The 25,805-nt window shown below is 40.0% G+C and overlaps 1 protein-coding gene across 2 annotated transcripts in view; it reads right to left on the bottom strand.

Moving 5' to 3' along the window:
* Nucleotides 1–25,805, bottom strand: part of THSD7B (thrombospondin type 1 domain containing 7B) — a 1,583,569-nt gene that overhangs the window by 833,012 nt on the left and 724,752 nt on the right. Inside the window, exon 1 of one of the 2 annotated variants that reach the window (XM_045479668.1) lies at nt 25,321–25,594. The exons of the other annotated variant lie outside the window; for it this stretch is intronic. The gene's annotated coding sequence lies outside the window, so the exon portion shown is untranslated. Of the gene's footprint in view, nt 1–25,320; nt 25,595–25,805 lie in introns of those variants that run through there. 2 annotated transcript variants of the gene reach the window in all.

Raw genomic sequence — 25,805 nt, 5'->3', positions numbered from 1 at the left:
TAACCACCCAGTAGGTAACGTGGCTAACTTAAGGCATGCTGCACAGGTTTGGATGTTTAAACTGAGCCATAAAACTTAAGATCCTTGAGGTTTGTAATTAAGGCACACACTTCAGCAGGAGTATTTATCCTGCTTTAGTTCTGAGAAATTAATTTCCATTGAAGAGAGAATGGTTTTTCCTCTCGATTCATAGCTCTCACACTTTATTCTGAGCATGTTTTCTCCTAAAAAAAATCAAATATAAAGGAATCCTTTTCCTAAGCTGAGTAGGACATACATCAGTTGACATTTATACTTCAGTTGAAAATTAATTTGTGTGACTATAAAAGCAACAGATTGTGTTATTTCACAATGTGACACTGCAATTCAAATAAGTATCTCAAATAGCATATCTGAAAGAAAAATAATTAAAAAGTTCCAGCTCACTTTCAGTTAATTGTTCCAACAAATCACTAGTGCTAACCTCAAAGAAGAATAATGCTCCAATCAGAGAAAGTTCTTTCTTATTCTTGCAAACAGTTGTGATTTGTGGTGTGAGGCGTGACTTTAGTAGCTTTAGGTATCTCCCCATGGGCACTTTAACCCCATTCTAGTTTGGCGGCTTACTTTATTGAATTACAGAGCTGAAAGGAAAATCCAGATGCCATCAAGACAGCTATGCAAAGGATCACTTACTAAAATTCCCATCCATACCCTCTAGTTAGTATCAGTACAGTCCTCTATTATATTCACCCATCTCACGTCTCTCTGTAGCGGTCAGTTTAGGCTAAGCTATGTTTCAATAACAAACAAACCAAAATGTTACTGGTTCCCAACCACAAACAAGGTTCCTTTCTCAATATGCTATCTATTTGTCACAGCTCTAAGAGCCCCGATGTAAGAGCAGCTGCTACCTGGGGCGTGCCAGTCTCGGGGCAGAGGAAGAAAAGAGTATTGGTGGACCCACACAATGATACCTAAAACTTCTGCTTGGAAAACAGCACATATAATTTACTCTCACATTTCATTGGCCAAGGCATGTCACATGGCCAAGCTAAGTCCAGGAAGGCATCTGAGCAAGGGAGAGCAATATGTTTCTAATAATACAATCAATAAGAAGGTAATAATACAACAATATAAACTACCCATACCTCTTAAAACTACCAATATTTATATTTCCTAAGGAAAACTTCAAATTCTGCTCTAAGCCTTCAAGGGACTTTGAATCATGTCATCCAAGGGGACAAACAGACCAATAAAGTAGGTTCCTCTTCCAAACTTATACACTCCGGGCACATTTTCCAAAGCAGCCTGCCCCTAAAAGCCATCTCTTGAAGCTCTTTAAGAATCCAATACTATCTAATCCTCCCAGCAGCATTAGAAGTAGCCAGTGTGCCAGAACACAGGGTAATTTACTCCTGGCAAACAGAAAAGAATAATTTACATCTGGAAAGCAGAAAAGAGAGAGCTTGTGAAGAAATTGTCAGAGCTCATAAAATCCTAGTATTCATCAAAAAATACCATACTGATTTAAAGGAAAAAGTATTCCAACTCAAGACTTTCCTTGAAGAAAAATGTCATCCAATTTCAATTTTTGAAGTATCTTAGATTTCATTTTTAACGTGCCTTAAAATTTTTGGATAACATTGGATTATGAATTCCATCATTTCTAAACTTTCACCCTCCCCTTACACTCATCCCAAGCACAAACTCAAAATCATCCTTGGCTAAAATCACCCTATGCTTTCTTCTGAATTTTAGGCTCTATTTTTTATATTTCTGGCAATCCTGTGTGTCTTGGCCAAAAAGATACACCTTAGCCAAAGACTACTATGATCTGGCCTCCCTCCTAAGTTAAACAGCAAAAAGCTGATACAGCCACCTTTTGAAGATTTTCCACGCCAATATCTATCTCTATAACGTACTGGGTCGTTTCTTTTGATTCAAAAACCTTTATTCATTATAACTGGCATTAAAACTGTAAGGTGAGTTCTAGATGAGGAATTAGACATTCACATGATGCCAAAATAACCCCATACATATTGCTTACTAGACAGAAGGAGAAACACTTAACTGCACAATGAAAGTGAGGTCAGAGTGCTACCATCCTAATGCAGCCATTCATTTAGCACCGCTGAGGTTCTGTGTTCTGATATCATGTGATGTGTAGCATTCATGACGAAGCAAAGCTAAACAAAACTAAAAACATTTTAGACAAGATGTCCAGTTAACCAAAAGCAGAGGAACAAACTACACACCTTGAAGAAGAAATGAGATATACCCAGAAGGTAAGACATTTCACAGGACAACTGGACAGGTCTCCTCAACAAGCCAATAATAGTAAAAAATACACTGCTCTTAAGGAAACAAGACATAAGGGACATAACACACAATGGCAATGTGCAGTCCTCTTTTGCATGCTGATTGGGATAACGAGCAGTGAAAGCCGTTTGGGGGACAACAGGGAAAAGGAGAACATTCTTTGGCTCTAAATGAGATGAAAATTATGTTATAAATTTACATACGCATACATATAGTATATACATTTACACACACACACACAGAAAACTAGAGAGATGAAAGTAAGTATGCACTAATGTGTGAAAGTGTGAACAGTAGTAATCTCTGCATGTTGGAATATGGTGACTTCTTTCTTGGGTTTTTTTTCTTGTTTTTGCCTGTTGGTGTTGCCTAATTTTCTACCACACACAGGTACTGCTTCCATAGTAACAAGACATTTTTGAGGCTTTGCCTCACCAGAGTTATAGGAGTAAGACTTTGAATTATAGCCTTGAGTCCGCTTTCTGATTTTATTTGCTATTATGTATCTACCTCAGTTAAACTTTCCTCTGTCTCTAAACTTTGGGGGAAGAGGCAAAGAGGAAGACTAGTCACTGGGTGTGGCAGCGGACCTAATCTATCACGTTGAATCTTCATAGTAGCCACATAAAGTGGGTCCTATAATCCCTCTTTTACAGGGGAGGAATTATGATCCCAGGATTTACACAAGATGCCTTAAGAAAGCGAAGTGGGTATTATCTGAGGCTCCCTCACCCCTGCTTTACTGAATTTCTTGACTGGGACTGTAGGCCTTTCCCCATAAGGGCCTCTACTGAATTGTTCATTGCCTAAAGGGCATGTCTGTTAGAAAATCAGGAAACAAACGCCTCAAATTCTTAACTTTTAGGCTTAAAAATGGCCTCGTAAAAATGTTTTGTTTTGTTTTTATTTAAATTCAAGTCAGCCTTGGCTTCAGGAGTAGAATCCAGTGATTTATCTCTTACATAGGACACCCAGTGCTCATCCCAGAAAGTGCCCTCCTTAATGCCCATCACCCATTTAACCTATCCCCCACCCACCTTCCCCACAGCAACCCTCAGTTTTGAAAAGAGCAAATACATTTAAAGGGAAACAGAAGAGTTAAATATAATTTGGGTTTCTATGAAGGGGGGGGAGGAGAACAATCACACCCCCTCACCCAGAGTCATGTCCTGTTTCCTTCTGGAGCCTTGGGAAATGGTAAGTGGCCCACTACCCCTCCCCTCCCCCTTCCCCCCCTGACATCTGACTGTTTCCATGCTGCCATAGCCCAGAACACTAGGTGGTGATGGCAGCAAGGGGCTAGCACAGAAGCTAGACCGCCTCACCAAGCTCATTGAATGACACGAGGAGCAGGCAAAGATTACCCTCATCACCAGGAGGGGCAAGGTTGTGACACACAGGGCAAGACAGCAGACCAGAAGCTCCGCCCAGTGATAGAGGATGCTGTGCAGAGGGCAGGATGGATCAACTGAAGGGAGCATAGATGAGAACTGAAATATTCTGTAGAGGCCAGTATGAGGAAGGCCTGATAATGCCCAATGACCAGCACAGGGTTTACATCTCAGAGAATGGCAGCTTGGCCCATGGCAAACCCCCAGGAGCTACATACCCCTCTCACAACAGGTGCCATTGAGGGAAGAAAGGCTAGAGAAATATCTTGAATTGGATGAGGGAAAAAATAGATACGATGAAGTTAACTTGCAACGAAGAAATTTACTTATTTGCACTCTTAAGGATGTTTCTTAAAATACTGTAACCAGTACAATAATTTATCCCTGTTTACAGAACCAGTGGATGTCAGTGTGACTTGCCTTGTAAATTGCACTTTGCAGTGCTACTAACAGAGGAAAGGGTAACAAATATTTCACCATGACCACAATTTTATAGACTAAGAATAAAAAACGTATCTTGCATATAATGCCTTTGAAATTCAGAGCTAAATGTTAGCTCTGAAATACAACTATAGAATACATAGAGGGAAATACATTTTTTTGAAATTTAAGATGTATTTGTTAAAATTCAATTGCATTTTTTATTTCACTACTACTGCCTTCTTGTAAGGAGGAATTAGTCGATTTTAAAAGCATTTTATTCATGCACTTAAAGTTTCTTTCACATATTTCACAAAAACAAAAACAAAGAGTGGTGTCTACAAAGTAAGTACTGTATAGTCTTTTCACTAATCTGAGCCCTTTAATATCTTTCAAAAATAATAATAATAATAATAATAATAATCTGTGCCTAGCCATCTCTGCAGTATATAACATTGTTGTGATAAATGATACAAGGAAGGACCCAAATAAAAATGCAACCCAAACAGAAAGAATGTTCTGAGTTTCCAGGATAGTCAGCTTAAAATCATTATTTGTAAAAGCTCCGTTTTGATAACTTTTGTTTTGCCCTGGAGGATAGTTTAATATTCAGGTGGAAATACAATTTCTGGAGGACAATATTGCCTATAAACTGCAAGGAAAATAAGGGCAAAGGTGAAAAGCACTGCATTGTTCCTATGACTGAAGCTAGAGAGAGACTTCACCTTTTTTATTTTTCAATATTTTGCATCAGGACTTATTAGGACATAAGTTTCATCATGATATAGATTACACCCCTCTGGTAAACTAGATCTATGCAACAAACACTTCACTTGTAATTATAAATATTCCATTAACCAGTAAGTGGCTCATACAGAAACTCTCAAGTCCTTTGTGTCCTTTCCTTACAAACTGATGAAGAAGAATGTCACAAAATGATCCATAAGGCAACACTGATACCATTGGTCACTTGATTTGTTGTAAAGGATGCAATGAGGGGCGCCTGGGTGGCTCAGTCAGTTGAGCGGCTGACTTCAGCTCAGGTCATGATCTCACAGTCCGTGAGTTCGAGCCCCGCACTGGGCTCTGTGCTGAAGGCTCAGAGCCTGAAGCCTGCTTCAGATTCTTTGTCTCCCTAACTCTCTGTCCCTCCCCTGCTCATGCTCTGTCTCTCTCTGCCCCCCAAAAATAAAAACATTAAAAAAATTTGAAAAGGATGGAATGGAACAGTAGAGCCACACCAGTCTTCTGCCACATTGCACTCTCCTTACCCCTGCTCTGTTCTGTGGGGCAGGTAGCTCCTTTTGGGCAACCCATGCTCCCACACTTCCTCACAAATTGGCTTCTGGTAAAGTTCTTAAAATGGGAGGCACTGGCCTGAGATTTGGGATGCAAGGACAGGAGGAACTAGGTTTTGTTTGTTTGTTTGTTTGTTTGTTTGTTAGCCTCTTCTCTTTCTCTCTCTGCTTGGGCAGTATTTTCATCTCTGGCTGTGACTCCTTTGCGGTGCCAGGTCCCTCTGGGTAGCTCTGACCTTCACCTCTGGTAAGACTGCCTCCTTCATTGGTCTCTCCAGTCCTACGGTGGGCAGCAGCTTCCTGCTGTAATCGACCTCTGGATTACCTCACCATCTCCTTTGGTTTTTCTTTTTAAATAAAAATTATATGTATATAAGGCATACCAATGTTGATTTGAGATACTTATACAGTGAAATGATTACTATAATCCAGTCAGTTAATATATCTTCTTCTCAGTTACTGTGTGTGATATGAGCACCTGAAATCTATGCCCTTAGCAAATTTCCAATATTCAGTACAGTATTATTAACTATAGTCATCATTCTGTACATTAGATCTCTAGAGTTATTCACCCTACATAACAGCAACTTTGTATCTTTGACCAACATCTTCCCCTTCCTTCAAACCCTCCACCACTGGTAACCACCATTCTACTCTATGCTTCTATATATTTGACTTTTTTAGATTCCACATATAAGGTGAGATCAGCCAATTTTTTTCTCTCTGTATCTGGCTTATTCCACTTACCATAATACCTTCCAGTTAATCTATGATGTTGCAAATGGCAGAATCTCCTTTGTAGTAAGACTGAATAATATTCCATTGTGTATGTATGTATATATGCAATTTCTTTACCCAATCATCCATCAACAGACACCTAGGTTATTTTTTAGCTCTGAAAAATACCTTCTGAATAAATACCCATCTTAAGTTCCTTCCATTGAACAACTTGACCTTAAGTTCTGTTTTTCCACCTCAGTTTTGCCTGGTACTGGGATCATGTGGGTAATAAACAAAGAACATTATTCTAAGACCTTGCTCTCTAGCTAAATAATAAAAAACAAACAAACAAACACCAAGCCTGTAATCAGCTATAAATCTTTCACTCATAGGGTATCTAGAAGACATAAGAGTCCTGAGAAAACAGAAGATGAAGGGAAATTGCACAGAAAGATTCATTCGTCATGTGCTTACCACCAAGCAGACAATGTGCCAGATGGCAGAGCTACAAAGATGACCAGAGGCAAACACAGCCCTGCCTTTATGGTGTCTGGTCTAATGGGAGAATATGAGCATTCATGGAAAATCACACGAATACATATAAGTTTACAAGAGCATACACTCAGTTCTCCTGACATGTGTTTTGAAACTGTGAAGTTGATATATCAGGGAACAGTCTGATCAGAATGTGATTTTGTATGTGTATGTGTCGCTAAGGAAGTTTTTAAATTTTGTGCCCCTACTGCATTTTCCCTTAAGCCCTTTGGTTTTTTATTGTGCCATTTAGCATAGCTTGGTGATCATTTTAAATGTATATGTTGCATTTCAACAGAACAGAGTATATTTTGAATAAAAGGGCAATGGTGGTAAGAATGCATATACTAGAAGAAAAGGGAGAGAGGGAACGGGCAGAGGTACAAGGAAGCAGGAAGGCATGGCAGGGTTACTGGAAAAGAAGGAGACAGAACTGTGGTCTGGTAGGAGGCCAAGGAGCTGGAGTTGGAGGCAGGGGCTGCCTGTGGAGCCCACCAGGCATGGGACGTGGTGAAGGGCCACAGTGGACCAGCCAGAGGGAGCTGGGCACCTAAACACTCCCTTTAATCAACGATAAAATGCAAAATAATCGGGGACCAAATTGAATGGATACACACAAATACATACACACCTTTGGGTATATATATTAACTTGACAATATCTACTTATAAAAAAAGAATATCTACTTTTAAAAATTTCAAGTTATTAATTTGTTACACATGCACATTTAAGATCCCATAACATGAAATCATGCAGTGATTTTAAAAGATTGCTTTTTTTTTTTTTTTTTTTTTTTTTTAAATTTTTTTTTTTTCAACGTTTATTTATTTTTGGGACAGAGAGAGACAGAGCATGAATGGGGGAGGGGCAGAGAGAGAGGGAGACACAGAATTGGAAACAGGCTCCAGGCTCTGAGCCATCAGCCCAGAGCCCGACGCGGGGCTCGAACTCACGGACCGCGAGATCGTGACCTGGCTGAAGTCGGACGCTTAACCGACTGCGCCACCCAGGCGCCCCAAAAAGATTGCTTTTTATACTCACACGTTTCATGAAGCATTTTACTCATACTCTATATGCACCTTCACATCCTTTATATGCATGGCTGGCATCAGTGTTTATCTTCACTATGTCTACCCTCCTACTAATTATGTCTCCTTTAATTATAGGTGGAAAAAATGGACCTCTTTGGCCCTGGTCCAAATAGATCACATTTGGATAAGGAATCTAAAATGTTTGTTTAAATACTTCTGCAAAAATTAAGTATTTGAAAGAGAACATTTTAGGGAAGTCTTGGTAGTTGATTCTCACTATTTGAAGGAATAGATCGGAGAAAAGGAGTCCTTTACATATAATGAAAATGAAAAGCAAGTCAAAGTCACACAGGAGAGACTGGTGAGCCTTGGGGCAAACTAGAATCTTCCTGCTCTGCACAGAGGAAGTCAAGTTTAGTTGGGGTAGGGTGGAGGCAGAATGAAAAAGAGAAAGTGTGTGTGCACGCTCACATACACACACACACACACACACACACACACACACCAAAAAAACATACACACACACACACACACACACACACACACACACACACACACACACACACCAAAAAAACATATCTGTGCTGAGCAGAGTCTGCAGCCCTTGCCAATCTACTCCATCAACTCTGGCCTTTCCATTTCACCCAGATTCAGAGCAGACTCCTTTGTTCTCCCACAATTTCTATCCATGTATTCTGAATACACACCTTTTGCAGAAGGTCTGGCATCTGTCCCTCCATAGGATTAGCACTATTTGCATCAATAGCCAGTCTGTTTGCATTCTTCCATAGGATTGCTGAGACTGAGTGGGTCTGTGTGCATGCATATCTATTCCTATTTATAGCAAAATCCCATTTATTATATGTCTAAAACCCAAGAAAACTTAAATAAACAGAATTTATAGTGCCATTCAGTGGTAATTGATTTTCTTACTGTTTCTGGGAATACTCCAAGTTCCTAAAGGAACTCTAAATCATCAAAGCAAGATTAACCTATGTTCAATGGAGTTTCCAAGTATTTTTTCCTGACGCTAACATGATTCACTTAAGAAATGCTTAAATTAGCTCCTACTATATACACAGCAATGTGCTCAGCATAAAAGGCAGAATCCAAATACAATACAAGGTTTGGGACCTTAAAGTAATTACAATACTCATATGAAAAGAAAAGCCAGAACATAAATTAAGCTACAATATAATAATACTTATATTAATGCCACATGCCAATGAAGACACTTTTCTTTATGCTCTAATGTGTCCTGAGAAACTAGGTCATAAAATTGGATTATATTTCCCAAAGGAAAAGTGTTATAAACTCGGACTAGAGGTTGTTTTCTTGATCAAGGACTTGGCATTTAAAAGAAAATACACACATACACACACAAACACACACACACCACTCAGTAACATGTCACATAACAAATAAAAATTGCAGCAAATCCTAGTAGCTATTTAACATAAGTGTCCCCAAAATGGGATAATAATTATGTAGAAATTATACAATGAGATCCAGCACACTCAAGCGTACACATGGCGTAAAAGTAAAACTCTAATGTAAACTCTAATGTATCGTAAATTTTACTTAGTGCCATAATGCCAGCTCTGATAAACACAAGCATATCATTAACAATAGTTTTGCTTGACTTGTTGGATTTAAAAGGGTACTTTGGGGATGGCTTGATGGCATGAGTCTTTTTTTAAAAAATGAGCTGATGCATTCTTTTTCTCTAGATAAATTTCCCTGCAGAGCATCTGAGCACTCAGAATTTCTCACTGACCTTACAGCTGACTTAGAGGACCAGGGCAGGTGTTTTATAAATGTCTGCTCCTGATGATTATGGTGGCATTATTGTGTCTCTCCTCTTTTAGAAGGACTGACCTAACATTTATTCCCTCCAATCTCTCCACTCTCTCAAGCATTCTTAAAGTGATAGTTTCTGAACAAATAAAAAAAAAAGACGAGGAAAAGGTAAATATCAAATAAACGTAGAGTATGTAAATAGATATCTAAGAATTTAATTGGGAAACCCTACCCCCACCAGCAATTATTAGATAGGGGACTAAGGTATTCTTTGAAAGACAATTCCAATGGTAATGCTGTCAATCACAATATTCTACAAGCATATCTTTCATTCTCTCTTCACTCCTCAGTCAGTAAGTTTGGTGCTCATAGGGCAAATGTGTCCAAGTACATGCTCATCTTTATGCATTCCTTAAAATGTTGCCCCTTTTAACTTCCTCTTTTGACTTCAAAGTCTTCTAGAAATAGGGACATTTCTGTATGCTAACCAACATTTCCCCTCACCCCTTGTTAAGTTAACAGGGTTATCTTCCATAAGGACTGTTATATTTTCTACTAATAAATCCTAATTAAATTGCCATTTACTTACCCATGTCTTGCTCAATTTCCAAAGGCTGATATTCCAATTTCAACTTTATTTTGGAGCCATTCTTTTTTTGGCAAAGGGTTATACACTTCAATCTTTTCCAGTTTATATGTAGTCCAAAATTATCCATTTTGCTTGTCTAAATCTTCAGTACTTATTTTGGCAGCTTTAAAATGGAGAATCAAAATGGTAGGATCATGGGAACTTTGCCAGTCCATTCTTGGCTTCTCTAATATACTAAGATTCTTCTTTTAATCATCACAATAAAAGGAGACTGGAAAATGTCCATTGGATTTGACAACTGGGAAGCGATTCATAACTTTGGCAAGAACCTATTCAATCGGAGCAGTGGAGGCAGAATCCAGGCTGAGTGATTGGAAGAGTGAAGGCAGGGTGAAGACAGTGAGTAAATTCTACCAATTTCAGAAGGTAGAATGGGGAAGGAAGGCAAGAGATAAGGAGATAACTGGGAAGGGAATCAAGAGTATATTACCAACATCGTGAAGACTGAATTGGAAAGACTTGGGCTTGCACATATTACATAATGAACTTCCGATGGTACATGATACACAGCATTCAATTTCACTACATCTCACTGCTTCATTCCTCTCCCATTTGTTTTTGCTCTTGTTCATAAAGTTTCTCTAGATCCAACAGGACGCATAATCTGACTGGGTTTTACAGGTTTCTCTTACCTTCTTCACTGTTCAACCTCTGGAGCAGTATGCTTTCCTTCTGAAGGCTTTTCCTCTAATCCCTTCTGAGCAACTCATTTGCTGGCTTCAACTGAATGATATTTCTGAACATATGTATAGTCCCAGCAAGTGAAAATGCTTTCCTTTTCCAGGGGAATTGTTTGTCTCTTCCTTCCCCTGTCACTTCTCATCTTGTATTTGCTATCACTTTCTTATGTGTATATTTTCTTTGGTGTGCATATATAATGTGTGTGTGTGTGTGTGTGTGTGTGTGTGTGTACACATACTCACATGCATGCTCTACCAAATTTCCATCATCCTATGCTCACTTCTTGAGCCCTCACAGCATAAATTATTTCATACTATTTTGAGCAACCCTTAGCTTTCAGTTCTTAGGGTTGATTGACTACTTTGCTATTTTGAATGCTTTTATCTCGTAGGCATTTACCAAACATCTATGCTTGCCAAACTTGTTGCCAAATCAATGGATAATTCTATCCCTGTGTACATTTCCTGCCACACACTAGGACAAAACTGTTTACCTTAGATTATAAGGATTTGGGTCTTACTTTATTTAGACTGTGGGCATCACAAGTTTTCAAAACAGAGTTGGAGCACGCGATCAAGTTCTACGCAGATCAGTAAACCAGGGATAAGCCATTCTGCCCACACTGCCAGGCTGTAGGGGAGCGTATTGTTGTTTTTGTTGTTCTTAAAGAAACTTGAAGAGGTTTCATAAGCCACTGACTTGAAAATACTATATAAAATAAGATTTTATATCAAAGGAAATATAAATAACCAGTTTTAGAGACTAGCACATATGACCCAAAATGAGAAATACTATTGAGAACCTCATATGAAAAACAAATAGGTTGACAGAGATCCCAAATTTTTCCTTCTCATGCCGAATCTACCAATCTATAAAACTGCACAGATGAATTTTTTGTAACCTTTGAAGCTTCCTTCCTTTTTTTCTCCTACCTTCACATAAACTCCATGAATATGCCTTAAGGATGGCCAATTCTTGAGTACAGCCATACAGTTGCCTGGGCCAAGCATAGTGTATGGCACACCAGGGAAGCACAGTGTTTCTGTCAGCTAATATTCTCCTCGAGGAATCCTGTAGTGTGGGAAGAATTATTTTAATCTATCAAAGTATATTAGAGTCCTGGTTTGTAAAATGCCACAGAAATGTTTTCCTGATGATCTGATGCCCCGTTTATACCAACTTTTCTTTAAGTGGCTGAAACGGCCAAACTAACAGTGCAGCATGTTCTATGCACTTGGTGGGCTATTCAAAGGGGCCTCCCCTTCTGTAGGTTATATAGCCTTGCTAATCTTTAGCGGATTCCTTTTTGTTCACAAATACTAAGTGGTCACCTGATATTATTTAGGACTGTACTTTTTTATTTAATATATTTTACTTCCCCAATATATCCAAACTATTATCATTTAAACATGTAATCAACATAAAAAGTTGAGGTATTTAACTTTTTTTATACTGTTTGAAATCCAGTATGCATTTTACACTTACAGCACATTTAAACTTGAACTAGACATACTTTTAGTGATTACTAGCCACACGTGTCTAGTAACTATCATATCTATTGATCAGTGCAGGTCTAAACCATAAGCCCCATGAGGGCAGGGACCTTGTCTATTTTGTTCACTGCTTTGCAAGAGCCTGGCATATGTTATATACTCAGGAAAAAATTGTTGAATAAATTAATAATGTGTTGATACTAGATTAAAAGTAGATTATAACACATATTCATTCCATATGTGGTATTTCAAAAACATTCCAGTGATTTTCTATATTAAAAAAATAGACTTAGTTATTATATACAATGCTGAAGCTCTTCACAAAGAAACCTCTTTGGGAGTGCCTGGGTGGCTCAGTTAAGTGTCTGACTCTTGATTTTGGCTCAGGTCGTGATCTCACAGTCATGAGACCGAGACCCATGTCAAGCACCACGTAGGGCTCCATGTTGGGCATGGAGCCTGCTTAAGATTCTCTCTCTCCCTCTCCCTCAGGCCCTCCCTCCTCACTTGCACTCTCTTGTGCTCTTTCTCTAAAACAAAACAAGACAAAACAAAAAACACCTCTTTGGAGCTTTGGTACTTGTTGGTCTGGTATTCAATATGAAGAAATTTAAATCATTTTATCCTCTGTGTATGTGTTATGATCACTACAACCTACATACACTTCTAAATTTCAAAACATAGCCTAGACCGATCCCTGTCCCCAACTCCTCCATACTGCCCCCTTTACCTAACCCAAAGCCTACCCTACAGCTCCTGATCACTCCGGTTTCCATCAAATTCTGGACTTGAGGGCTCCGTAGCAGAAGAGAACACTGAAGCTCCTAATACGCCAGATGGCCAGAAGACAAATTCTCTGTTCAACTCTTTGAGCATCTATCTCTTTCAAGAACAGTTCCAACATGAAAGAAGCTCCTGAATTGTTATTTGGGGTTTTTCATTCTTCAGAATGAGTTTCTTAGAATTAGAGAAAGTCTGAAAACATTGATGACGCTACACAAAAAGATGGTAGAACTCAATTTGAACAACCACAGATTTAAAAGTAATATCCAGAAGTTAAAGAACTAGTGGTTCTAACTCATAAATATAAAGGCCTGGGTTTTTCCCAGTCTTATTTGGAAATAATTGATGCACCTCACTGTAGAAGTTTAAGACATACAGCATGATGGTTTAATTTACATATGTTGTACAATTATCACACAACAGGTTCAGCTAGCATACATCTTCTCATATAGATACAATAAAAAGAAAAGAAAGGAAAAAAAAAGGAAAAGTGTTTTCCTCATGGTGTGAACTCTTAGGATTTCCTCTCTTAACAACTTTCCTATATACCCTACAGCAGCCTCAGCTATCATTGTATGGCACGTTACACCTTGAGGACTTGTTTATAACTTGAAATTTATATCTTCTGACCACCTCCCTCCAATTCCCCTTCCCCCAACCCTCTGCCCCTGGTAACTACAGCTTGATCTCTTTTTCTATGGGCTTTGTTTTCTTTGGTTTTTAGATCCCACATATAAGTAACATCATATGGTAGGTGTCTTTCTCTGTCTGACTTATCTCATTTGGCATAATACCCTCTAGGTCCATTCATGTTGTCACAAATGGTAGGGTTTCCTCATTTTTCTATGGCAGAATAATATTCCCTTGTATATGCACACATGCGCGTGCGCGCGCGCGCGCACACACACACACACACACACACACACACACACATTGCAATTCCTTTATCCATTCATCCATCAATGGACAGGTAGGTTGTTTCTATTTCTTAGCTATCATAAATAATGGAGGCGCAGTTATCTTTTTGAGTTAGCATTTTCATTTTCTTTGGATATATTTCCAGAAGTGGAATTGCTAGATCATACGGTAGTTCTATTCTTTTATTTTTTGAGAATCCTCCATACCATTTTTCATAGTAGCTGTACCAACTTTCAATCCCACCAACAGCGCATAAGGGCTCCCTTTCCCCTTACCCACACTAGCATTTATCTCTTGTCTTTTTGATAATGGCCATTCTAACAGGTGTGAGGTGATATCACATTGTGGTTTTAATTTGCATTTTCCTAATGACTAGTAATGTTGAGCATCTTTTCATGTACCTGTTGGCCTTTTGTATATCTTCTTAGAAGAAATGACTTTTTAAGTATTTTGCCCATTTTTTTTTTAATTTGGGGTATTTGTTTTCTCACCATTGGGTTATATAAGTTCTTTATATATTCTAGATATCAACCCTTATCAGATACATGATTTGCAAATATTTTCTCTCATTCCACAGGTTGTCTTTTCACTTTATTGATGGTTTCTTTGCTGTGCAGAAGCTTTTTAATTTGATGCAGTCCCACTTGTTCAATTTTTGTGTTCTTGTCTTTGCTTTAGATGTCATATCCAAAAAATCATTACCAAGACCCATGTCAAGGAGCTTTATTCCTATGTTTTCTTCTGCAAGTTTCATCATTTCAGGTCTTACATTTTAAGTCTTTAATCCATTTTGATTTTTTTTTGAGTAGTGTAAGATATGGATCCAGCTTCATCTTTTACACATGGGTATCCAATTATATCAGCACCACTTAGTGAAAAGACTATATTTTCTCCACTGAGTATTCTTGGTTTCCTTGTCAAATATTTGTTGACTGTATATGCTTGGGTTTATTTCTGGGCTTGTGATTCTGCTCCACTGGTCTATTTGTCTGCTTTTATGCCAGTACCATACTGTTTTGATCACTATAGCTTTATAGTAAAATTTAAAATTAGGAAGTGTCACACCTCTGCTGCTTTCTCTTCTTTCTCACGATTTCCTTGTTGGTTTGGGATCTTTTAAATCACTATCTTCTTCAGTAGTCATTGGAAACTCTACACAGACATATGTAAACATATTTTTTGTGTCATCCCATTCCCCAGCTCTCATATCCATATTTCTAAGGATTAATGTGAGTAAATGTCAAGTTTCTTCATCCTCATAACAAAATAGAATTATTATTATATTCTCTACCCTGAAAGAGTCTTTGGCTAAGGTTAAATCCTACTATGACACTGGCATTCTAAGAGGCCCACACTTCCTTCAGGTTAACACCATCTTTTTCAACTGCAGCTGAACTGCTAGAAGTCACCAACTGGAGTCAGCAGAAGGGTAAGCACAGTAGCAAAGGGATTGGCACTGGATTTTACTTATCTTCATTATTTAAAAAAAATTTACTGTTTATTTATTTTTTGAGAGACAGAGAGAAAGAGCTGTCAGCACAGAGCCTGACACAGGGCTCAAATCCATGAACCGTGAGATCATGACCTGAGCTGAAGTCAGATGCTTAACGCACTGAGCCACTCAGGCTCCCCAGTCTTCATTATTTAAAATGAGATTTTTATATAAGTGGCTCTATTATAAATATGGTATTATAGCTATTTTTAATCCATGTGTATAAATAAAATTAATGTACCACTTCCATTTACTCCAACTCATGCCCACTGCATAGTTATTCTCTGCAAGGTGCAGAAGACCCAAATGTGAGTGGGATGCACCCCTGCTTAATGGAACTTATACTTCATAAGGGAGCTAGACATATATAAATAAGGTAATTTGCTTTGCTAAGGGCAGAGGATACACATGTCATATCTCCCCAGTTAGACTGCAGATTCCTGGAAATCAGGGCTGGTGTCCTAAACTTACTTCTGTATTCTGTGCCAGGGACACAGATGATACTCAATAAATCATCTTTGAATTTATTCATTTGGCTCACAAACAAATGCATCTTGCACTTTCCATTGGTTTGTCTTTCCGTGTGAAAACTGTTTAGTTATTAAAAAAAAAAAACAACTAAAAGATGTGCCACATTGGGGATATATTATGTCCACAAGCATTATGTTTTAATTCCACCAACTCTATAATCCAAATGAAATATCTAATATTCATGCACATAATATTAGATGACATATCCTTAGAGTCTGTCTTCACAAGGAAATTCTTCCCTATGAAGTTTAGAATTCTTCTTTCATCCCCATTGAAGCCTTGTTCTTAATATTTTTCTTTTAATAAGCAACTGAAGTCAAACTTAAGCTACCCATGTAATATGCCCCCACAAAGAGACTTAGAATTACTAAAATGTTTCACGTTAGCATGTATAGCTGAATAGAGGTTGCACTTACAAAGGAGACACAGGACTTTTTTGTGTGTTCTGCACAATGAAAGGCATGTCACATTCTGCTTTTTTTCAATTGAAGCATGCCGCAGCCCAGAGGGTCAGTTACTGTCAGAAATTCTACTTGAGAAAGGCCCTTTGGATCACAGGGAAGAATACTACCTGCCAGGGAATGAATCAAACCCACCAAAAAATTACTACAATTTGGTCAGAAATATCACTGTGGTGGGCCGCATGTCATTTCTGACTGCAGTAATCATTACAAGGGTATATAGTAAAAGAGAACTGAGAAATACGCGTGAAGTGTAAATGAGAAAAAAAGTGGTTAAGTTCACTCTTTGGTAAAGGTTACTCTTCCCTTCTCATTGTTACTAGAGATGCACAGATCCTGAGCTGTGCCCGTTTCATAAGCATCAGGCTACACGTCTGCCCTAGCAAACCAATAAAAAAACAAACAAAATAACAAATGACAAAAGAAACTATGTTCTTCAGCTTGGAAATGAGAAGGGCGAGGCGATTTCATAATGTGTATGAATAGTTGTAAAGTGGAAGCAATCCAGATACACTCCATCTTCACAAATGAAAGACATATGGGATTCATTTTTTAACAGATGAGATACAGAAAAATCCTCCTATTTTACAGGTTTTTAAAGTAACTATGTTCCTGACAGAAGTCATGGAAGTGTCTGAAGTTTTTTTAAAGAAATATTCACGCTGGCATTTAAGGGCAAAATTAATAAACAGATGAATGGCATCACACACACAATGACTGATGGGTGCATGCTTTGGAGAGAAACTTGGCCACCAACAGACAGAGGTAGAGTAGAAATGTTCCTGGTACGGGTTCTAGTCATGTCCCATATGGTGGCCATCCCCACCACAGGTAGCCACTGAGCACTTGAAACACAGGTAGTCTGAACAGAGATGTGCTTGTAAGTAAAAATTAATAGTTTTTTCATAATCGATACATGTTGAGATGATAATATCCTAGATATATTAGGTTAGCAAATATACAATTAAACTTAACTTCAATGGGTTTTTTTCCTTTTACAATGCAGCTACTAGAAAATTTAAGATTGCATATGTGAATTGTATTTGCGGCTTGCACTCAATTTCTGTTGAGAAGTTCTGTTCTAAGCTCAGACTGACTGAGTACAGATCCTGATCTGAAGCAAATCAGTTACCATTTTTGCACCCGCAAAATGGAAAGAATAATAAAACAATCAACTCCAAGCCTTTTTAGGCGATTTCATGAATTAATATATGTAGAATACTATCTAGCATATAGTATGTGCTCAATAAATCTGCTATTAATATCCAATGCACACATCCTCTCTGCAGAGTACCCTGGCATGTCATTGCTTATCCTCAGTTTGAATACCCTCAAAGATGGGGAACTCACATTTCCTTGAGACAGTGTATGGCATTTCTAGACATCTCTGAATGTGAAAAAGTTCAATCCTGGAATAAATAAAAATCTCTCTTTACAACTTTGAATCTTTTGAGCTTCTTTATATATGATTAAGCCAGAAGCAAAGAGAGAAACTGGTCATATTCCAACACTACATTTCTATAAAAATTGTTAAGGGACTTTGCTATTGGAAATGAGGATATTATATATTCCCATGGAAGTTCATGTCAAGAGACCTCATGCTGACCCAGCAACGTGCTTTTAAGGAACAGATCTTTAGAAATGTGCTTTGTCCCTACATGCCCAACCAAAGGACCATCAATTTCTGTTCTTAGCAAGGTTGCCCCATGCAACTAACGATATTTTCCTATTAGGATGACATGAAGCAAAGAGAACTGACAAGGGCACTCACCTGACCAGACTGCTCAGCCCGATCCCAGGAGTGACCACTGCCAGTCTACCCATACTCCTATGTGAAGACTGGTTTTCCCCTTTGCTACTCTCAGTGCTAATCTTTTGCATATTTGGCAGAACAATTCTGTCTTCATGATAAGCCATTAATGAAAAGGAACGTGATGTGGATTTCCTAAGTATGCCTGGATTTTCTGAATCTTCCAGTGGTTCTTCAGGAAGCCTGCACTTTTGGATTTGAATGTCTCAAGCTCTCTACAGTTCTAAGACATTACTGTCTTCATGCATAAGGTCTGTGTCAAATCAAAGCACAGCCTTTTCCAATATTTCCAAGTGACACTTCTGCCTCCAGGTAGAAGTGATTCACCAATCCTCAACCTGTCAGTCACCTCTGTTGTGTGTGGCGACTCTGGCAGTGAGTTTGTGTGTGCTCTCTTACCTGGAAGAAATACCAGCCAAGGTTTAGACTAAATTTGTTGACCCGAACTTCAGGCTCTAGGGCAATCTGGTGTATGAGGAGCAGAATAGGCCATTCAGTCCAACAGACTAGGATGCAAGTCTTGGGTTAGGACTCCACCAGCTGCACTGACCTTACACCAGGTGCCAAAGATCCCTCAGCCTCCATTACCCAGTATGAAAAAATGACACCAAATAATAGAACCGACTTTGCAACATTATCGCGAAGATTAGACGTACTGATCCTCATGCACCTAGCCTGGTATACAGTATATTGTAAATCATAATTAGCAATCACTTTTCTTGCCTACAAGTATGTTGGTAAGCCTTGCCTTAGGGATGCTCAAAGGGCTGTTACCACCCAGGCCCCTACTTTCAATCACATTCTCCCCTCCCAACAGTTTCCAGAACTCTCAACAGAGAGCAATAGAGAGTGGTGTTCTTTCTCATTCAAATCCTTTACTATCAGACCTCCACAAGTAGATGCTAATAAGAAAGCTGATTCAATCAAACATTAAAATTAGAATTTACCACCTGAGTTGCTCGGACAGAGGGAGGGCTTTGTGAATTGGCATAATCAGAGAAAGCTCCGCGGAAGTATAATTAAAACCAGGTCTTGACTAATAGGTAGAATTTGGATAACTGGAGGTTGGGGGTGGAGATAGCAGCATTTGGGGCCTTTTTAAGCAAGTGTGGGTCTTGTGCATGACTTAAAGGGGGCAGGCCTTTTAGAGAGAGGTGGGTGGTAAGGAGTTAATAGCTGGCCTGAGTATATTTGATGTGCTACCTGGAACACTATTTTTTCTGTTTAAGAAGGAAGCATAACTTGAGTTGTGTTTTTCAGGGCCCACCTAGCAGTGCTTGTTTTTATTTTTATCTAGAAGAGATCCAGAAGGAAGTACCAAAAATTTTTTCTTTAGTAGTCTGCAAAGTCAAGAACATCCCACTCCTCTCCGTAACTGGCCAGAAGATGTTCCAGTTCACAGAATGGGTCAGTTCAGGTGAGATGAAGCCTTATTAACAATTCTTCATCACAAAAATGAATGGAAGTCAATACGAAATAAATTGAGTTAATTCTGAGGACTAGAAATGGAGATGGAAAAAAATAATTACTTTTTCTCCAAAAGAAAAAAAAAAAGCCTTGTTCAACTACTCCCACATACATACATTTTAATTAAGTAGTCTGAGACAGTTGTGTGGTAGAAGGTTGTAGTGGACAACCTGGGTTATACATCTGGCTCTTCCCCCTTACCTACGATATGACTTTGTATGCCTGGTTTATGTTTTGGGGGAAAACAAATTAAAGTGAAGTTACAATGGCTTTCTATGACCTGATAACGCCATGGGATCTAGGTACCTTTGAGCTCTTTGCCAGTGTAAATATATGCATATAATAATATTTAAGTGTTTTTAAATAAATGTTAGATATAAAAAATTTTTTAATGTAAATTTAAACAGATTCCAACTTCAGCTACTTGATAGTGCCAATGGTTACGTTTATTCATGTTATAAGTAAAAATAGCAAAGGAAGATAAAAATATATGCCAAGTGCTAGGGCTCAAGCACCAACTGATCAGAATAAGCTCTGGCAATAGCCTGAAGCTGGACCCACTGCCTCCCTGTCACACAAACCAAATGGTGACTCTCTTTGTGGTTGTAACAAGAGATGATCTGAGAGGTGTCAGGGGAGTGGCCTGTAGGATTGAGGTAGTGGCAGGATCTTCAGGGAGCTTAGAACAGTACCCATGTATCAAGTGGTACAGATGCATTACAACATTTTTACAACCAGTAAGGCTATATCAGAGCACACTGGCCAAATCACCCTGAATATGTCTAACGTAAGCATAAAGGGCAGAAATCAATAGAGGAGAGCCCAGAAGGAAGCTCTTCAAGGAGAGATTAATGCAAGCCTTAGTCTTATTATACTTAAAATCTTTCATTTATATACGCTACTTGGTATGTTGTTTTCTTTAAATACCCGCCTGAAAAAAATTTAAAATATGCATTACTACAAAACTAGAATCTAAGAACAAGGCAATGGTGTCTAACTGCTATGAGGCTGAAAGCTTTTCTCAACATTATGATTCTTCCAGAAGTAATGAGCTGTTTGCTAACATGACACTAGGGTACAAATCCACAGCCAACCCTCATGCAGGCAAGTGGAAAACAGCAAAGAGTTTCTCTCCAGTCAAGGCATTGAAGAATTGTTTGTGCACTAAGTTACTTAGGATTCTGTTTTTAGCCGCAGCATATTTAATTTTAAGAGGTTCATAATTAAAATATGTCTAGAGAGGAAAAATCAAAAGCAAGCATCATGTCCCTGGCTGCAAAATACCTACGTTCAACAATTATAGCCTTTTGGGGCGCCTGGGTGGCGCAGTCGGTTAAGCGTCCGACTTCAGCCAGGTCACGATCTCGCGGTCCGTGAGTTCGAGCCCCACGTCAGGCTCTGGGCTGATGGCTCAGAACCTGGAGCCTGTTTCCGATTCTGTGTCTCCCTCTCTCTCTGACCCTCCCCTGTTCATGCTCTATCTCTCTCTGTCCCAAAAATAAATAAACGTTGAAAAAAAAATTAAAAAAAAAACAAAAACAATTATAGCCTTTTGTTCTTCCTAGGAAACAGTTCCACATTTTTACAGATCCTTACATGTAGGCCAATAACCAAACTTGCCTGATATGGGAAATTTTCTTTTTTTTTTTTAACTACAAAAAATTCTACAGGTCCCCACATCACAGCAAAGACTTGTACTTTCAGAATCCACTAACTGCAAACCTACCTAATGACCAAAAGATAGTATGAATAGTGATGCCTTGAAATGTTACTGGCTTTTATTTGTCACCACAGCATATACATACTCCTAAAGTATAGTAGTTCTTATATATGCTGTGTGACTTAACTGTTCAGATTACAAACCAAGACTTGAACTGAACTTTCTACCTTGCAATAACTGTACATTCTTACCAGTGCTGAGACTCTATTCCACGGCATCTCCAAGGCTGTTTTCAGAAGCCCAGACTGGATTTCACTAATATTCTATCTCCTCAGTCAAGAGCTTCATACAAGCCAACAGGGAACTGTACCTAATCCTCTTTCACTTGCTTTCATCAATAGCTACTGCTAGTTATTGTAAATAACCACCCATGAAAACATGAGTAAAACATCAACAAAAGAACCCCAATTAGTGCAGAAATTTTAAAGGTTGAATAAAATGTTTATCAATGGAGCAAGACTGCCACAGACTTAACATCTGCTAAAACACTGGTCACACTCAAACTCACAATCTCCAAAATTTCTAGAATTAAAAGCAGAGTTTAAAAATCATTCTACTTTCACAGGTTTAACATGCTAATTATCACTTAGATATTAATCTTGTTAACAGCTCCAAATTAAGGACCTATATTATATTTAGGAAGCTGCCTGGTGCTCAAAGTGAATGCAATTTATTCTTTTATAGTTATATCCTGGAAAAGTGTCTTCTTTTAAAAATATGAGGTATTCATGTGTAGTTCACATTCAACAATCCAAAAGCATATCTAAATAGCTCATGCTAGTAGTTTCAATAACAGAATACCTTCTATTTAGCCAAAGACCTGGCCTTTACGCTTCCTCTGTAGAGAATCTCTGAGCCTGTGTTGTTAATGGTGCTGTTCTGTTCTCCACCAAGTGGTATAGCCGTCACCTCTCAGAATCCTTTAATCTGTTTGTCTTGATCATGTACTTAATATATGGTACCATTTGTCATTCTGACTCTTAATTCAATAGGACCAGTCAACTATTCTTCATGGTTCTATTCAAACTTCTGAAGCAATGTTATTACGTTCATGCCTAATCTTTACAAAGGTGTGCAGAATAGTGAAACTGCAGTTGGGGCAAGATTTTTTTACTTTGAACAAATCATATGACTTTGCCTTCGGTCTGTGAAGTGTAATTAAAATGAGCTGATATGCTTTGGAATTCTTCTTGTTTGGACACTCCTCTTCCACTAACTTAGCTCCTTTTCATTATGCTTTGTCAGACTTTTATTTAAGGACAAACTTTTCTTTCACAGATATTAATAAAAGAGTCATTGCTTCTGAAACGAGCTGCAGCAAAGTAGAAAATGTTCTTCATAGGCTTTTGAATGAAGTACATTACAGCAGTACCATCTTTCTTTAATTCTTTACTTTCATTCTCTCGAAAGGTACACTCAGCAGAGACCAGAAAGGTGCCTTTACCTTTCGGTAAAGGGGCAAGGTGCCCCTTGCCGATTAATGTCAATACTGGAAAGAGTGGAGTCTGTGTTCATACTGTTCTTATGATCAGTAATTCTGTCTACCCGCCTCACACTCTTCCTTTCATAGCACTTCAAATTCTTTAACAAGCAACAGCTTTGATTAAAACAATGGGGAGGGTCACCCACAGAGGAATAAGAGACATTGTAAAGATCATTTCTCAAGTGTTGATTTAAATATTAAGGTAGATATAAAGTAAGCCAACTTGTTATGAACCCTCAAACTGGACTATCAGACTCCACTGGCAGTAGGCAATCCTTTCCCCCACCGTACATCTCCAAGCACTCATCATGAATTCGTCTCAAATCTTCAGAACTCTGAATGGACTGAATGTTCACCGATGCTAGAACTGATCGGTGCTAACGTGCAAGACCATCCCACACTCTCTAGGTGAGCAATTGTATCTGTGTGTGTTGTCACACCTCAGGGGAATTCTCTGCATAATTCTTGTTTACTTTAATTTGCACAAGGAAGAGTTTCCAGTCCTCAGCTCCCAGCAGTTAGGTGGAAACACACACACACACACACACACACAGAGCCCAAACCTAAGAAGCCAATTCCAGGGAAGCTGCCCGGTTGGTTCACCTACCCACAGAAAGCAGAAAACTGGCCACATTAAGTTTTAAAAGAAGACTCCTGGTATTAATGGCATTGAGGTTTAAAAACAGCAGTGCTTCAAAGTGAAGCCTCAAGACAGTGACTTTATATAGCATTCAACCCACAAATACATGAGCCCTTCAGTCACTAGTAGATAGGATTGCTTGATTTGGTTAGTAACGTCCCAAGTGGATTTCAGGAAGCCTTCAGCAATGGCTGTAGTATGGTCCAGAGCACAAAAAAAGGCTTCCCTGGAGATCACTGCCTCCAAGTTACCCAACAAACCCAGACTGTCCTGACACTGCCTGGAAGATAAATGTATCATCTTGACATCCCACGACTGCCTGTCAAAAGGAAACTCCAGATGCACGTGCACATGACTACACACACACACACACACACACACACACACACACACTACAGCCTAGCTGACATGCACCCTACCATTTCCATGATAATAGACACCCACAGGTGCACTCCTGGAAAACACCAAGAAGGCTTCTCCAGCTAGGTTGTCATTTACCAGAGTACAAATGCACTTACAGCAGCCCACCCTGGCAATGAATAGAGCACCAAATAATGCTGGCCTCTTCCACAGAACATGCCCAAGTATTAGAATCTTAAGTCAAACTCCCCTTTGACCACACTGAATCAAATAGAATTGTAACAGCTCTTAAGAGATGTTCCCAATATTTTGAAGAAAAAGTACCAGTAGGTCACACACCCTTCTCCTGAAATAAAGTGTTTCTTCCTCTTATATTTAAATAAAGGAGATTGAGAGAACTTAAAGCTCCCTCCCTTCCCCAAACACACACACTCCAAGCTTTCCAACTTCTAGACTCAAACTATGCAGACTTGAAAAAGGGGAGGTTCATTTGCATATTCAAATAACTTTAATAATACAGGGGGTGCTAGAAAGGAAAGGTGACAGGAACATATGGAGTGATGCTGTAGAAATTACGTGCGTCCTCCTCCTTGCCCCTCACTCTCACCCTCGGTTCCCAGTTGTCTCTTGATAAACTGCTAGATGTCTCGGTAGACCCAGTAGTCCTATCCTCCCTAGCTCGCCCCTCGCCCCAAACAGGGACAATGAAAATGTAAACTGTTGCTGTAGCCTACTGACACTCCACTGATAAATCAGAGGAAACTGCAAAACTTCTCGACTTGCTCAGCTATCCTCCAGGGGCACTGAACGCCCACGCGCAGATTTCACAGTCTGCACTACCGAAAGGGAACCCTCAGTCAACCTGTTTGCAAAGCCCGCAGAACTCCCCGCCCTCCAATCCTGGGCTCTGAGGCTCCCGGGCAGGATGGGGGAACCTTTGGGTCCCTTCATCAGCAACCCCCCAAAGCATGCTGGAAGTCGGGGAACACGGCTCCTGCCACCCCAATTCCATGGCTCCGTCCCGTTGTCTCAGGTCTGTGCCCAAGTCCCTGCGTGGGGTATCTCCACCCGCCCAGCCCCGGGCTCTCCGCACCCTGCACCCTTCCCGCAGCCCCAAGCCAGAGGCTTCGGGGAAGCTCCGCTTGCAAGTTCCCGCGTCTGGCAGGGAGAGAGGGTGAGAGAAGCTGCCCGGAGAGCAAAGAGCAAAGTCTGCCCACGGAGCACCACCACCCGAGCACCACCACCACCCCGCCACCCTGGCTGCTGCCCCCTCTCTACCGCGCCGCCGGCCAGGGGCTGGGCATTCCCCGCTCGGGGCGCAGCGCGGCCGCACTCACCCGCCTTGCCCGAGCCACCGCCGCAGCCTCTGGGAGCCGCCAAGCCCCGAGCTTCCCGAGCGCAAGAAAGATGGTGGTGTGTGTCGGGAGACCACCCATTCCAGCGTCTGGCAACCTCAGCACTGAAGGAAGAGGAGGAGGACGACGAGGAGGAGGAGGAGGAGGAAGGAACGGCGCAGTCGGACGCCATCTGCTGTACACCTCTGCGCAGCCATTGGCTGTCTGGTGCGTCCCTGGGAGCCGCGGGGCGCGAGGCCGCGGGGAGCCACCTTGTGCCTCGCCTCGCCTCGCCTCGCCTCCCCCAGCGGCCGCTCCCCCCTCCCCTCCATTCGCCCCCTCCCGCCTCCTCCTCCCACCACCACCCCCAACCCCTCAACCCCCCTCCTTCACCTAGCTGGCACCCGCACGACCCTCGGCTCAGCCAGCTGCCCCGGGCGAGAGCCGCAGGCGCCAACCTCGGCTCCCGCACTCCCCACGACTGTTTC

This window comes from Leopardus geoffroyi, chromosome C1 (assembly GCF_018350155.1).
Source record: "Leopardus geoffroyi isolate Oge1 chromosome C1, O.geoffroyi_Oge1_pat1.0, whole genome shotgun sequence".
Lineage (NCBI taxonomy): Eukaryota > Metazoa > Chordata > Mammalia > Carnivora > Felidae > Leopardus > Leopardus geoffroyi.
This window is presented reverse-complemented; position numbering and strand designations above follow the sequence as displayed.